The 13,375-nt window shown below is 41.0% G+C and overlaps 1 long non-coding RNA gene across 2 annotated transcripts in view; it reads left to right on the top strand.

Annotated features, from left to right (window-relative positions):
• The window catches only part of LOC138751707 (uncharacterized), a 117,799-nt gene that overhangs the window by 89,193 nt on the left and 15,231 nt on the right, over nt 1-13,375 (top strand). For both annotated transcript variants that reach the window (XR_011350128.1, XR_011350129.1), the window contains exon 2: nt 8,667-8,846. This is a non-coding gene — a long non-coding RNA (uncharacterized lncRNA). The remainder of the gene's footprint in view (nt 1-8,666; nt 8,847-13,375) is intronic.

Raw genomic sequence — 13,375 nt, 5'->3', positions numbered from 1 at the left:
TCTAGAGAGAGAAAGAGAATTAACTTTTCAGTTGAATTACCTCTTCAATCCCTGATTTTGTTTCTGGTTCTTAGCATTTGTAGCATATTTGTTTTCCACTAACAATATTGGCTGCATAAGCTCTTAGCAGCACCAAAAGCTAGAAGTATGGACTGCGAGTTTTCGGAGTCCACACTCATTTCCAGTCAAGACATATAATCTGGTTCATAAATCTCTTGTTAAATGTAGTGAAGGAGTAATCATAAATTTTTTAATTGTTTAGTGAACAAAATCCCTTAGAAATGTTTTCAAAATATTTAGAAAGTATAAACAACAGCGATAAAGCAATGGCAGATAAAATTCTATATTATGGGATAAATAATGCCACTATGATTTTGATGATTTTGATACATCCAAATTGCCTGACCACACTTTAGAACCATAACCTACAACAGCACAGAAAAGACCATTTGGCTGAAACATCACACTGCTAGTCCCACTGAACTGCACTGATTCTATAGCCCCCTCCAGACCATTCCCATCCATGTATCTATCCAATTTATTTTTAAAACTTAAGAGTAAGGCCACATTTACCACATCAGATGGCAGCTCATTCCACACTCACACCACTCACTGAGTGAAGAAGTTTCCCCTAATGTCCCCCCCAAACCTTTCTCCTTTCATCCTAAAGCCATGTCCTCTTGTATTTGTTTCTTCTAATCTAAGTGGAAAGAGCCTACTCGCATTTGCTCTGTCTGTACCTCTCATAATTTTGTAAACCTCTATCACATTTCCCCTTATTCTTCTATGCTCCAAAGGAATAAAGTCCTAACCTGTTTAATCTTTCCCTGTAACTCAACTCCTGAAGACCCGGCAACATCCTAGTAAACCTTTTCAATTTTACTGATCACCTTCCTGTAGTTGGATGACCAGAACCGCACACAATACTCCAAACGTGGCCTCACCATAACATTCCAACTCCTGTACTCAATACTTTGATTTATGAAGGCCATGATGCCTAAAGCTTTCTTTACAACCCTGTCTACTGTGACGCTACTTCCAGGGAATTATGTAACTGAATTCCAAAATCCTTTGTTCCCCCGCTCTCCTCAGTGCCCTACCATTTACTGTGTATGTCCTACCTTGATTTGTCCTTCCAAAATTAATTTCCATCTGCCATTTTCTGCCCCATTTTTCCAGTTGATCCAGATCCCTCTGCAAGGTTTGAAAGTCTTCCTCGCTGTCCACAATGCCTCCAATCTTAGTGTCATCAGCAAACTTGCTGATTCAATTTACTATATTTTCATCCAGATCAATGATGCAGACAACAAACAACAATGGTCCCAGCAGTTATTCCTGAGGCACACCACTAATCACAGGCCTCCAGTCTGAGAAGCAATCATCCACTACCACTCTCTGTCTTCTCCCATTCAGCCAATTTCAAATCCAGTTTACAACCTCTCCATGGATACTTAGTGTCTGAACCTTCTGAACCAGCTTCCCATGTGGAACCTTGTCAAAGACCTTACTAAAATAAATGTAGACAACATCCACAGCCTTCCTTCATCTAGTTTCTTGGTAACTTCCTCAAAATACTCTATAGGATTCGTTAAATACGACCTGCCACACACAGAGCCATGCTGACAATCCTTAATCAGCCCTTGGCTGTCCAAATACTTGCATACCTGATCTCTCAGTATACCCTCCAATAATTACCTACTACTGACATCAGGCTCACCGGCCTGTAATTTCTTGGTTTACTTTTGGAGCCTTTTATAAACAATGGAACAACATGAGTGATGCACGATCAATTACACAAAGACTGAAGTTATTGGAAACTGAATGCTTTTATTAGCAAGAGATGGACAGCTACCCTTGTGTTGCTGGCTCACACTGACCTGGACTCGAACTGGGGGAAGACTTATGGCATGACAGCCTTTATGGGGGAGAAAGGGGAAGAGTCATGAGTCGGCCAGTGAGAGCAGAGTCAAACCTAAAAAGTCATGCCATTTACATACAGTAGTGGTTTCACCACTATGAGCTACCCTTCAATCCTCCGGCACCACACCTATGGCTAAGGACAATTTAATTATTTCTGTCAGAGCCACTGTGATTTCTACACTAACTTCCCCCAAGGTCCGAGTGAATATCTTGTCAGGCCCTGGGGATTTATCCACCCTTATTTGCTTTAAGACAGCAAGCACTTCCTTTTCTTTAATCTGCATAGGTGCCATGACCTCACTGCTTGTTTTCCTTCCTTCGTTATTCACTATGCCAATTTCCTGAATACATACTGATGCAAGAAAAATAGTTTACTACAAAAAAGGAGTCTTCAGATGTTTTAGGTCACCAGAAAAATTTAGACATCAATTACTGTTCATTCTGTAGTAGATAAGAGATCTGCTAACACAGTGGTTCTCAACCTTTTTCTTTCCACTCACATACCATTTTAAGTAATCCCTATGCCATAAGTGCTCTGTGATTAGTAAGGGATTGCAAAAGATGATATGTGGGTGGAAAGAAAAAGGTTGAAAACCACTGTTTTAATTGCACCTAATTGAGTTATTATGTGCAATTTTATAACTCCAAAGGAAATGGGCCAAAAACAATTTTTCTCAAGCAAATTATTTCGGTAACAATTGGGTTTAGATCAGTGATTCTTAACCTTCCCTTCCCACTCATATACCACCTTAAGCAATCCCTTACTAATCACAGAGCACCAATGGCATAGGGATTACTTAGAGTTGTTTTGTGAGTGGAAAGAAAAAGCTTGTGAACCACCACGCTAACATAACAGATATACATAGTGAGATCTTTATCTTGTGTAATTTTTTTTGCCCAGAGTTTGCTACAAAGAAAAGATCATCATAAAACATGGTATGATGCTCTCTTTCTTAACCAGAATAGAATTTTTTGGCAGAATCATTGCATTTCATCGTTAAGCATAACTTATTCCCTTAACTCACTGCCAACAAAGTGCTGTTGATACAGCCCCTTTTTGTTTACAAATATTTCTCTTTTTTGAAACTTATCTGTTTATGCCATATGTAAATGCTTGAATCAGAATTTATTGTCATAAACATGTGATGAAATTTCTTCAGCAGCATCACAGACCAAACATTTATGTAAACCACCTAAGAAAATAAATAAAAATAGCGCAAGATAACATCAATATAAGGCGGTGTCTGTGGTACATTCTTCATTCAGGAATCTGATGGCAGCAGGGAAAAAGCTGTCCTTGTTCTGCTGAGTGCTCGTCTTCAGGCTCCTGTACCTTTTTCCCGATGGTAGAAAAGTGAAGAGGGCATGGCCTGGGTGGTGGAGGTCTTTGAAGATAGAGGCTGCTTTCAGAAGACCTGCCTCTTGTCAATGTCTTCAATGGAATGAAGACTGGTGTATGTGATGTCACAGACCGAGTTAACAACATTCTGGAGTTTTTAACTTGTCCTGAGTGTTGGCACCACCATACTAGATGCAACAAGCCAGAATGCTCTCTATGGTACACCTGTAGATGTCTTCAAGAGTCTTCAGTGGCATATTGAATCTCCTCAAACTCCTCACGAAGTGGTAGCCGCTGGTGAGCCTTCTTCGTGATTGCATCCACAAGGAGGCTCCAGGACATATCCTCAGAGATGTTGACATGCAGGAATTTGGTTCATATTCTCCTGACTTCCGCCTGAAGTTCACAATTATCTCCTTGGTTTTGCTAACATTGAGTGCAATGTTGCTGGTGTGACACCACTCAACAAGCTGATCCATCTCCCTCCTGTATGTTTCCTGATTGCCATTTGTTATTCTGCTGACAACTGTGGTACCATGGGCAAATTTATAGATAGCATTGGAATTGTGTCTGGCCATGCAGTCATGAGCGTATATTAGAGCAATGGGCTAAGCATGCATCCTTGAGGTGCACCTGTGTTATCGCCAGTGAGGAGGACATTTTGTTTCCGATTCATACTGACTGTAGTCTTTCAATGAGGAGATATCAATCCAGTTGCAGAGGGGGGGTTCCAAGGCCAATCGTTCGGTACTTGTTGACCAGTATTGAGGGAATAATGGAGTTGAAGGCTGAACTTTATTCGATGAATAGCATGTATGAGTTGTTGTTTTCTAAGTAATCCAGAGCTGAGTGGAGACCAATGATATTGCATCTGCTGTGGAATGATCATGGAGATAGGTGAATTGCAGTGGGTTGATCCCATTGCTTTGGTGCGTGTTAATTCTGGCCATGACCAACCTCTCAAAGCATTTCATCATAGTAGATATTAGTGTTACTGGGCAGCTCACTTTGCTCTTCTTGGGTACTGGGATGATTGACTCAGAAGCAGGTGTGAACCTCCAACTGCAGCAGTGAGAGATTGAAAATGTCTGTGAACACTTCGTCTAATTAGTTGGCACAGATTTTCAGTATCTTGCCAGGTATGCAGTCTGCACCTGATGCCTCTTGAATGATGTTCTGACATTGGCCTCAGAGACAAATATCACAGGATCCTCAGTCTTTGCAGGGATTCTCATAGACACTGTTGAGTTCTCCTTCTTAAAATGAGCATAGAAGGTGTTCAGCTCATTCAGTAATGAAGCATCCCAGCCATCTATGTTGTTCGCCCTCACTTTGTAGGATGTAATGACCTGCATTCCTGCTACAGTTGGCATGTATCTGTCTCTATCTCTTGCTTCTTCCGGAATTGCTTCTTTACTGCAGAGATAGCTTTTCGCAGGTTGTACCTGGAGTTTTTGTAAAAATCTGGATCCCGGCCTTAAACACTTTTGATCTCACCCTCAGCAAGTTGTGAATCCTCTGATTCATCCAAGGCTTCTGGTTTGGGAACTCCTGGTATGTGTGTGTGGGCACACTCCCGTCCATGCAGATCTTGATGAAGTCGGTGATGCTGGATGTATATTCAGTTCCGAAAATAAGTCTGGATATGATCCAGTCCACTAATTCAAAGCAATCCTGCAGGCGTTCCTCCGCTTCCTTCGACCATATTTTTGCCGTATTCACCACTGGTACTGTAGTCCTCAATCTCTGCTTGTACATCGGGAGTAGAAGTAGAGGCAGGCAATCAGACTTGATATGGCTCATGGTGGTGTAGCAATGGTCAAATGTGTTGGTTCCTCTGATGGTAGTTTGTTAGAGATATCTTCAGGTTAGTCTGATTGAAGTCCCCTACAATGATCGGGAAGGCATCAGGATGTGCTGCTTTGTGGCTGCTAATCAGAATGCTTAGTCCTTCCAGTGCTAGCCTGATATTAGCCTGTGGCTGAATTTATACTGCTACAAGGAAGATGATGGTGAACTCCCTTGACAGGTAGAATGAACGATACTTGTTTGCCAGATGATCCTGGTCAGGAGAGCAGGACTGGGACATAACTGCCACATTTGTGCACCAGGATGAATTAATGATGACACAAGCATCACCTACCCTTGATTTTCCTAACACTGGTCAATGCAGTGGAGGGAGTAGTTCTTAGGCTGTAGTGCCATATCCGGAATGACCCTGTTTAACCATGTTTCTGTGAAGCACATCACACAGCATTGCCTGATATCTCTCTAATGCTATATTCTGGCTTGGAGTGCATTGAGTTTATTCTCCAAGGAATGTACATCGGCCAGGAAGATGATAGGATGTGGAAGCCTCAGACCTTGGCATCTGAACTTAACCTGTAGCACCGCCCCCTCCCCACCCCAACCTGTTGTTTTACTCATATGTGTGGAGACTTGGGTCCACTTGGAAGGGCTTTACTTGTTTGAAAACTCTTTGTGGAGTTCGTACAGGTTCCCATGATGCAGCGGGTAAAATCTTGTTTTCTTGAGATGGTTGTGCTTGGTTGGTTACTGGTTTCTGCAGTTCAAAAGTCTCCAACAGAGCATCCAAGCTGAGTTGTTTGGGTGTCTCAGTGAGGTTACATTCAGTTGGTCGCATCTCGTTGGCATGTCTAGTCCATCTGTCCAATCCAAACTGCACATTGTAGAGAACCTCCCTGGTTCTCAGGATTCCCAGGATTCTCAGGATTCCCAGGATTCTCCCCAGCTGCCACTCATCTTACCTAACCCTTTAGTCTTGCTCTAGTACATGTGGTTGAACTGCCTTTCCATATCCAAGGCAGACAAGACTTTTGAGAAGAATTAGCTTCCCATTTTTACAACCTGTTTGTAACAGTTCACATAACCTCTAATCTGCAGACTTCACCAAAATATCTAGCAAGAGTTTCAAGAACAGCATGACTTTGGTTCTCACATTTTGTAGCTATGCTAGTAAAATAAAACAATTTCTTTAACAGACTCTATTATTTCTCATTAAAATATTCTTTTAAGATTCTTTTTGCTGCTGAAATAAATAAAAAAGAAGCAAATAAAGCAAGTCAATATAAACTATGTTGTAATCTACAAGAGGGAACTGATTTCTAATTATACACAGATATATCACATGCTCGATTTTGTATGCTTGTACATGTATTTCATTGACAATTTTGTATTAAAATGATCTTTATGAGTTTGTTTAACTTCACATGTTTTAAATTTGATTCTATAAAATTCATAGTAAAAATGCTATATGGAGTCCTCACTGACCACAGAAAATAATCTGTGCCTCTCATAATCTTGTAGATCTCTATTAAGTCTCCTCTTACCCTTTTACACTCCACAAAGAAAAGTCTCAGCTCTGCAGTTATTGATTTAAGTTGAGTGAAGGAAAGTTTAAGGAAGATGTCAAAGTTACTTTTTTTCACACAGAGAGTGGTGTATACCCAGAATGCATTGCAGCATGTGTTGGGGACTGGTACAAGTTCAAATTAATTTATAATCAAGTTGTATCAGTACCACCTGACAAAACAGCACTAGTAGTGTACAGTGCAAAACAGCGGAAACAATACAAACAGACAAACAAAACATATACACAGAACTTATATACACATATTAAAATAAATATTATTAAATAGTAGAATCAGGGGGAATTGTTTTTGCAGTTCAACAGTCATACAGCAGTTTCACTGCCCATGGGAAGAAACTGTTCCTCAGTATTGTGTGTGGAGGAAACATGGCCTCCCTGCCTGACTGGAATGTGTATATTGTGGGTGATCATGTGTCTTCCCTGTCTGAAAATTATACAAAAGTCACATCACCTCTCAATCAAGGTTGGATTCAGGCCAGCCATTAGTGCTCACCTTGCTGTTGGCTAATTTAAATGCCCAAGGTCATTATTGGCTAGAAGCATTGATTAGCACTGCATAAAACATCGATGTATAGCACATTCTTTTTCTCTGCCTCATGATCCAAGCCCCAGACATCACTCCATGAACATCGCTGGAAGTGTCACAGGTAAGGTGTGCAGTACACTGAAGCTAAGCCATAGTATTGCGATAGATCAATACTTGCAGAGAGCCACACCCATCCTTGTTTGTAGTGTGTGTACTCAACTGTGTGATCGTGTGAGTATAGGTTCACTATTGTCGGAGTCCATCTTAGGTCCAAGGTAAATGTCTATATCGTTGCTTAAATGAAATAGTAATCACGTTCTCCCCGTTTGCCTCCTGTGTGTTAATTAAAATGATGTGTGATTGTAGCACTTGCGTCCAGACTCATCTCTTGGTGAACCCACTGAACCTAATACTCTTCCCAGCACAACACTCAGCCTGGTGTTCTGGCTTGAATACTTCTGTATCTCTTTCCCAATGGGAGTAGCTGGAAGATGCTGTGTGCAGGGTGGTATGGTTCCTCACAGATTTTGCAAGCCTTCTTTAAACAATGATCCCAGTAAATCACATTAATAAGGGAGGGGTAGGGGGAGGGGAGACCCCAATAATCCTCTCTGGCCCTTTTATACTCCTGTGAATTGACCTCTGATCTGATTCTGCAGTCTGCCAGGTCACTTTCAATAGAGCTCCTTTAGAAATTTGACAGAATGGTGGCCAGTAGCTTAGCCCACGTCAGCTTTCTTAGGAAGTGCAGTTGCTGTTGCACCTAACAGAAACATGGTTGGATGGTGGAGAAGATTGGGAATTAAATATCCAAGGACATCATGTAATAAGAAAGGAGAGGCAGGAAGGTAAGGAAGGTGGGTAGAGCTCTTAGTTGAGGATGAAATCAGGGAAATGGTGAAAGATGATTTAAGATCTAATGAGCAAAATGTTGCATTCATTTGGGTAGAGATTTGGAATAGTAAAGGGAAAAAAATCAGTAGTGGGAGTTGTCTATAGGCTATACAAAAATAAAATTGCAGTGGTACAGGTAATAAACCAACAAATATCGGTGGCATATAAGGATGGAATAGCAGTTATCATGGGGGACTTTAACGTGCACATAGAGTGGGTGAATCAGGTTGATCAAGGAAACCTTGAGGAGGACTTTATAGAATGCATATCTGTTGGCTTTCATGAACAGCAAGTTACTGATCCTACAAGGCAACACATTGGATCTCCTCCTGTGCAATGAGACAAGTAAAATTAGCAATCTTGTAGTGAGGGATCCTTTCGAAAGAGTGATCACAGCGTGACTGAGCTTATCAAACAAATGGAGAGTCCAATAGTTTGGTCTAAAGCCATGTAATATGCCTAAACAAGGAAACTACAAGGGGATGAAAGAGGAATTGGGGATGTGGGCTATGTGGAGGGACAGTTGAAGAACAATGAAGGACTTTCAAAGAGATTCTTCACGGTGCTCAACAAAGGTTTATTCCATTTAAACACAGAGACAGAAAGGATGGGAACAGACAGTCTTGGATAACTAAGGAAATCAAGGAAGGCAAACTAAAATCATGCGTACAATGTCACGAAGAGCAGTGGGAAACTAGAAGATTTGGAAAACTTTAGAAGCATCAAAGAACCACAAGCTGAGCAATAAAGAAATGGAAGGTAGACAATGAGAAAAGGTAAGCATAAAATATAAAAAGAGATAGTATAAGTTTTTATAATTATATAAAGCGCAAAAGGGTGGCTAAAGTGAAGGTTGGTCCATTTGAAGATGAGAAGGAGGAAATGAACAAATGATTGAGGCTTTGAATAGCTATTTGTGTCAATGCTTATGATGGAGGGCACATGGAATATGCAAAAGACAGATGTTATGAACATGATGGGAGATGAGGACCTGGATGTAATAGCTATCACTAAAGAGACAGGGGGAGGGGAGACCCCAGTGAAAACTTGAAGGTCTAAAGATAGATAAACCCCCTGGTTCTAGTGGAATGCATCCCAGGGTACTAAAAGAAACATGGAGGCTTTGGGATTAATTCACCTATATTCTCTGGACTCTGTCTGTGGATCTTATGTGCGTACCCTCTACCTGCCTTTTGGATTGCACAGGAGAATTCAATCCTTTCCTGAAGGCAGCATTATGAGCTCTGAGAAGGGCCCAGACCTCAGCATCCAACCATGGTTTCTGGTTAGCCCTGGTTGTGAAACATTTGATTTCTGCGACATCCTCAATGCACTTGCTGATGTAGCCAGTCACTGAACTTCTGTACTCCTCTACGTTTACAAAACAGTTATAGGTGGCCACCTTCCTGTGCATGGTCACAAAGCAGTCTTGCAGCCATGCTGTTTCTCCCACCTCCCCCGCCCCAACCCTCCACCCACCTGGCCACATCCTGATCTTCTTACGAACTGACCAAGTTAGGGTTAGCAAGACAGATATGTGATCTGAGTAACTAAGGTGGGGGCGATGTGCAGCCTTGTATGCACCAGAGACATAAGATAAAGGTAGATAAATTGTTTTCATTGGTAGGGAAGACCAGAACGAGAGGATATAGCTTCAAGATTCAGGATTGTAGATTTAGGAAAGATGAAGAGGAACTGCTTATCCTAGAGGGTGGTGTTTTTTTGTGAAATTCACTGCCCATTGAAGTAGTGGAGGTGACCTCAGTAAATATATTTAAGACAAGGTTGGATAGATTTTTCACACAGAAAGGGATTTAAGGGATATGGGGAAAAGGCAGGAAGGTGGAGATAAGCCTATCATCAGATCACCTATGATCTCATTAAATGGTAGAGCAGGTTTGATGTGCTGGTTGATCTACTCCTCCTCCTATTTCTTATGTTCTGACAAGCAAGGTGATGTTACCTGTCGAGGATAGGTCACTTCTTAATGGACTCCAATGAACCTGGTGTCTCTCCAATGATGAGCTATTAATGTGTAGTGGAGGATGGTTGTCCTTGGTTCTCCTAAAGTCCACAGTCATCTCTTTTGCTTGTCCATGTTCAAACTCAGGTTGTTATACTCGCACCATTTCACGAGATTTTCCACCTCTTCTCTGTATTTTGACTCATCGTTGTTACTGATGAGACAAATATTGTCATCTGCAAACTTGATGACTGATGGAGCTGAATCTGGCATTGCAGTTGTGGGTCAGTAGTGTGAACAGGAATAGGCTGAACACACAGGCCTGAGGTGTGCCAGTGGTGAGTGTGTCGGTGCTCAATGTTCTGCTGCCAAACCAGACTGTGGCTTTCCATTAGGAAGTCCAGAATCCAGTTACAGAGATAGATATTGAACCATAGAACCATAGAACATTTCAGCACAGAAAATAGGCCATTCAACTTTTCTGGTCTGTGCCGACCAATTAAACTAGCTAGTCCCACTGACCTGTTCTCATTCCATAACCCTCCAGATCACTCCTATCCATGTATTTATCCAATTTATTTTTAAAACTCAAGGTTGAATCTGCTCATTCCACACTCCTACCACTCTCTGAGTGAAAAACCTTCCCCTAATGTTCCCCTTATACCTCTCCCCTTTCAGCCTAAAGCTATGATCTCTCCTATTTATCTCCCCAATCTAAGTGTAAAAATTCTATTCGCATCCACTCTGTCCAATACCTCTCATAATCTTATAAAGCTCTATTACGTCTCACCTCATTCTTCTTCGTTCCAAGGAGTATAGTCCTAATCTGTTGATTCTTTCCCTGTTACTCAACGCCAGAAGACCCAGCAATATCTTAGTAATCTTTCTGCACTCTTTCAATCTTATTGATATCTTTCCTGCTGCTGGGCGATCAGAACTGAACACAGTTTTCTACGTTGAATCCCAAGCTGAAGTCAATAAACAGCACCCTGGTGTTTGAGGTGTTTTTCTCCAGAATGGAGTGGAGGCATAAAGGTATAGCATCATCAGTGGAACTATGTCATGGGTCCATTTTCTCTGGGAGGGACAACAGGGAAATTCAAAAGACCCTTAGATAGGCACATGAATAAAAGAAAAATAGAGGGTTATGGAAGTAAGGTAGGGACAAATTAGATTGCTGTGGATTAGGTTGACATGGGATGGCATAGCATTGTGGGCTGAAGAGCTTGTACTGTGCTGTATTGTTCTATGTTTTCTTCCTATCCTTTATGTCCTGCATCTAAACCTTCATTGAGTGAAAGATTAAGAAACTCTCCAGAACAAATTTAGCATTGGTGTGTTTGGTAAAGAAGAAAATCTACAGATACTAGTACCTTGTGCAAACTCAAAAGTGCTGGAGACAGAGGCTTAAGGGAACAAGAGAGCCTGGGGAAGGGAGTTAACAGAAATTGGAGTTGGAACATTATGTTTGGATCTGCTCACCTCACTACAAGAAGGATGTGAATATTATAGAGAGGGTGCTGAGGAGATTTACAAGGATGCTATCTGGATTGAAGAGCATGCCTTATGAGGATAGGCTGAGGGAACTTGGTCTTTTCTCCTTGGAGTGACGGAGGATGAGGGTAACCTGCTAGAGGTGTATAAGATGATGAGAGGTATTGATTGTGTTAATGGACTGTGGTTTTTTTTCCAAAGGGCTGAAATGGCGGACACAAGGGAATATAAATTTAAAGTGCTTGGGAGTAAGTACGGGGAATGTAAGTTTCTCACACAATGAATGATGGGTACATGGAATGTCCTGCTGGCAATGGTGATGAAGGCAGGTTCAATAGAATCTTTTAAAAAAAGCGATTAGAATATATAATTTTCTCAGAATGTTCCAAAAAAGGCCATTAAAGGGCTGGGTTCCATTTTTAAATTTAAAATCACTGATAATGTTTGAAAAACTTACAAAAATTTTCTATGCTAGGGCAGGTCCAAAACATATGAATTAAGGAAGCATCGCCTGTTTTACATTTATCACATCAGGGATTTATGTCCAAATAAAAATGAGACAATTTTAGTTTAGCCATATGTGCTAAACTACTTTAAACTGCAGCAGATAATGCTGTGCACAAAGGGTTTAAAAATAGCATTCCGAACTTCACTGGACAATGAAAGGTTCAAATCCTGCTTCCAGGGATTCTTGATTTTAATGAATGGTGCCTGTCTTAAATCACTGAATTTGTCATAAATAAGAGATATTAAGCCTTTATGAGGAAGTTATAATTCAAAAAATGTATCAAGAATATTTGTCTCATGTGTCCCAGGAAAATCAGGAATATGAGATTGAACAAAATGTCTAATTTGTAAATATCTAAAAAAAGAGCTTTAGATAAGATAAATTTTAAAACCAATTGTTCAAAAGTTGCAAAATTGTTGTCAATAATAAGGTCTTTAAAATATTTAATATGATGTGTTACAATGGAGAGGAGATAGAATTTTATTCCATCCCGATCTGAGTGAAAATTTATTGAAGAGAAGGAAAGAATTCAATCCAGCTAAGAAAGTTATTTTTGATAAAGGTTATAGATTTGTTTTTCATTACTCTGTGACTTTGTAGATTTTTGTGCCTGGAGACCAAAATAAATTCTTTTCTAACTTTGTTCAAGCAGAAGAATTTGCTCAGTCTCCCAAGATTGCAGGTCCAAGAAGATACTATATCTTATATGTGATGAACTATTTTTTCCCCTATTTCATTATTATTGGAAAAGAGTAAGTTTCTAAGATGGAATAAATAATAAGAATTATTATTTTTTCTCTTCTCTGAGCTGCGTTTTTCTGCCCAAATGGCATGTGGAGGAATTCAAACAATCCAAAGTGGGTTATGATGGAAGTTTTGGGTATGTCCTCGGGGTGGACTGGGATCTGATGATACCCTCTGATGAGGTCCACCTTAGAGAGTATCCGTACCCCTTGCAGGATAGTGGTGAAGTCCTGGATATGGGGCATAGGATACCTGTCATGTGTGGTGGCCTCATTAAGGCAGCAGTAGAATCAGCAAGGCCTCCAACCTCCCGCTGCCTTTGGTAGCATATGGAGGGGGGAGGCCCATGGGTTATCAGAGCGCTGCACAATTCTGAGTTCCTCCATCCTTCAAAACTCTTCTCTAGCTAACTTGAGTTTCTCAGGGGGAAGTCGCCGTGCCCTGGTGAGGAGGAGATGGCCCTCCATAATGATTTGGTGTCTCACCCCGTGTTTAGGCTCCGCCTAGTTGAAATAAGGCATAGTGATGGAGGAGAAATCCGCTAAGACCCAACTGAATCCATTGTCGACAGTACTCACCAAGTGCGGGTGGGGGTC

The sequence above is a fragment of the Narcine bancroftii genome, chromosome 1 (genome assembly GCF_036971445.1).
Source record: "Narcine bancroftii isolate sNarBan1 chromosome 1, sNarBan1.hap1, whole genome shotgun sequence".
Classification (NCBI taxonomy): Eukaryota; Metazoa; Chordata; class Chondrichthyes; order Torpediniformes; family Narcinidae; genus Narcine; species Narcine bancroftii.
The sequence above is the reverse complement of the archived record's forward strand: the minus strand, read 5'-3'. Positions and strand labels throughout refer to the sequence as shown.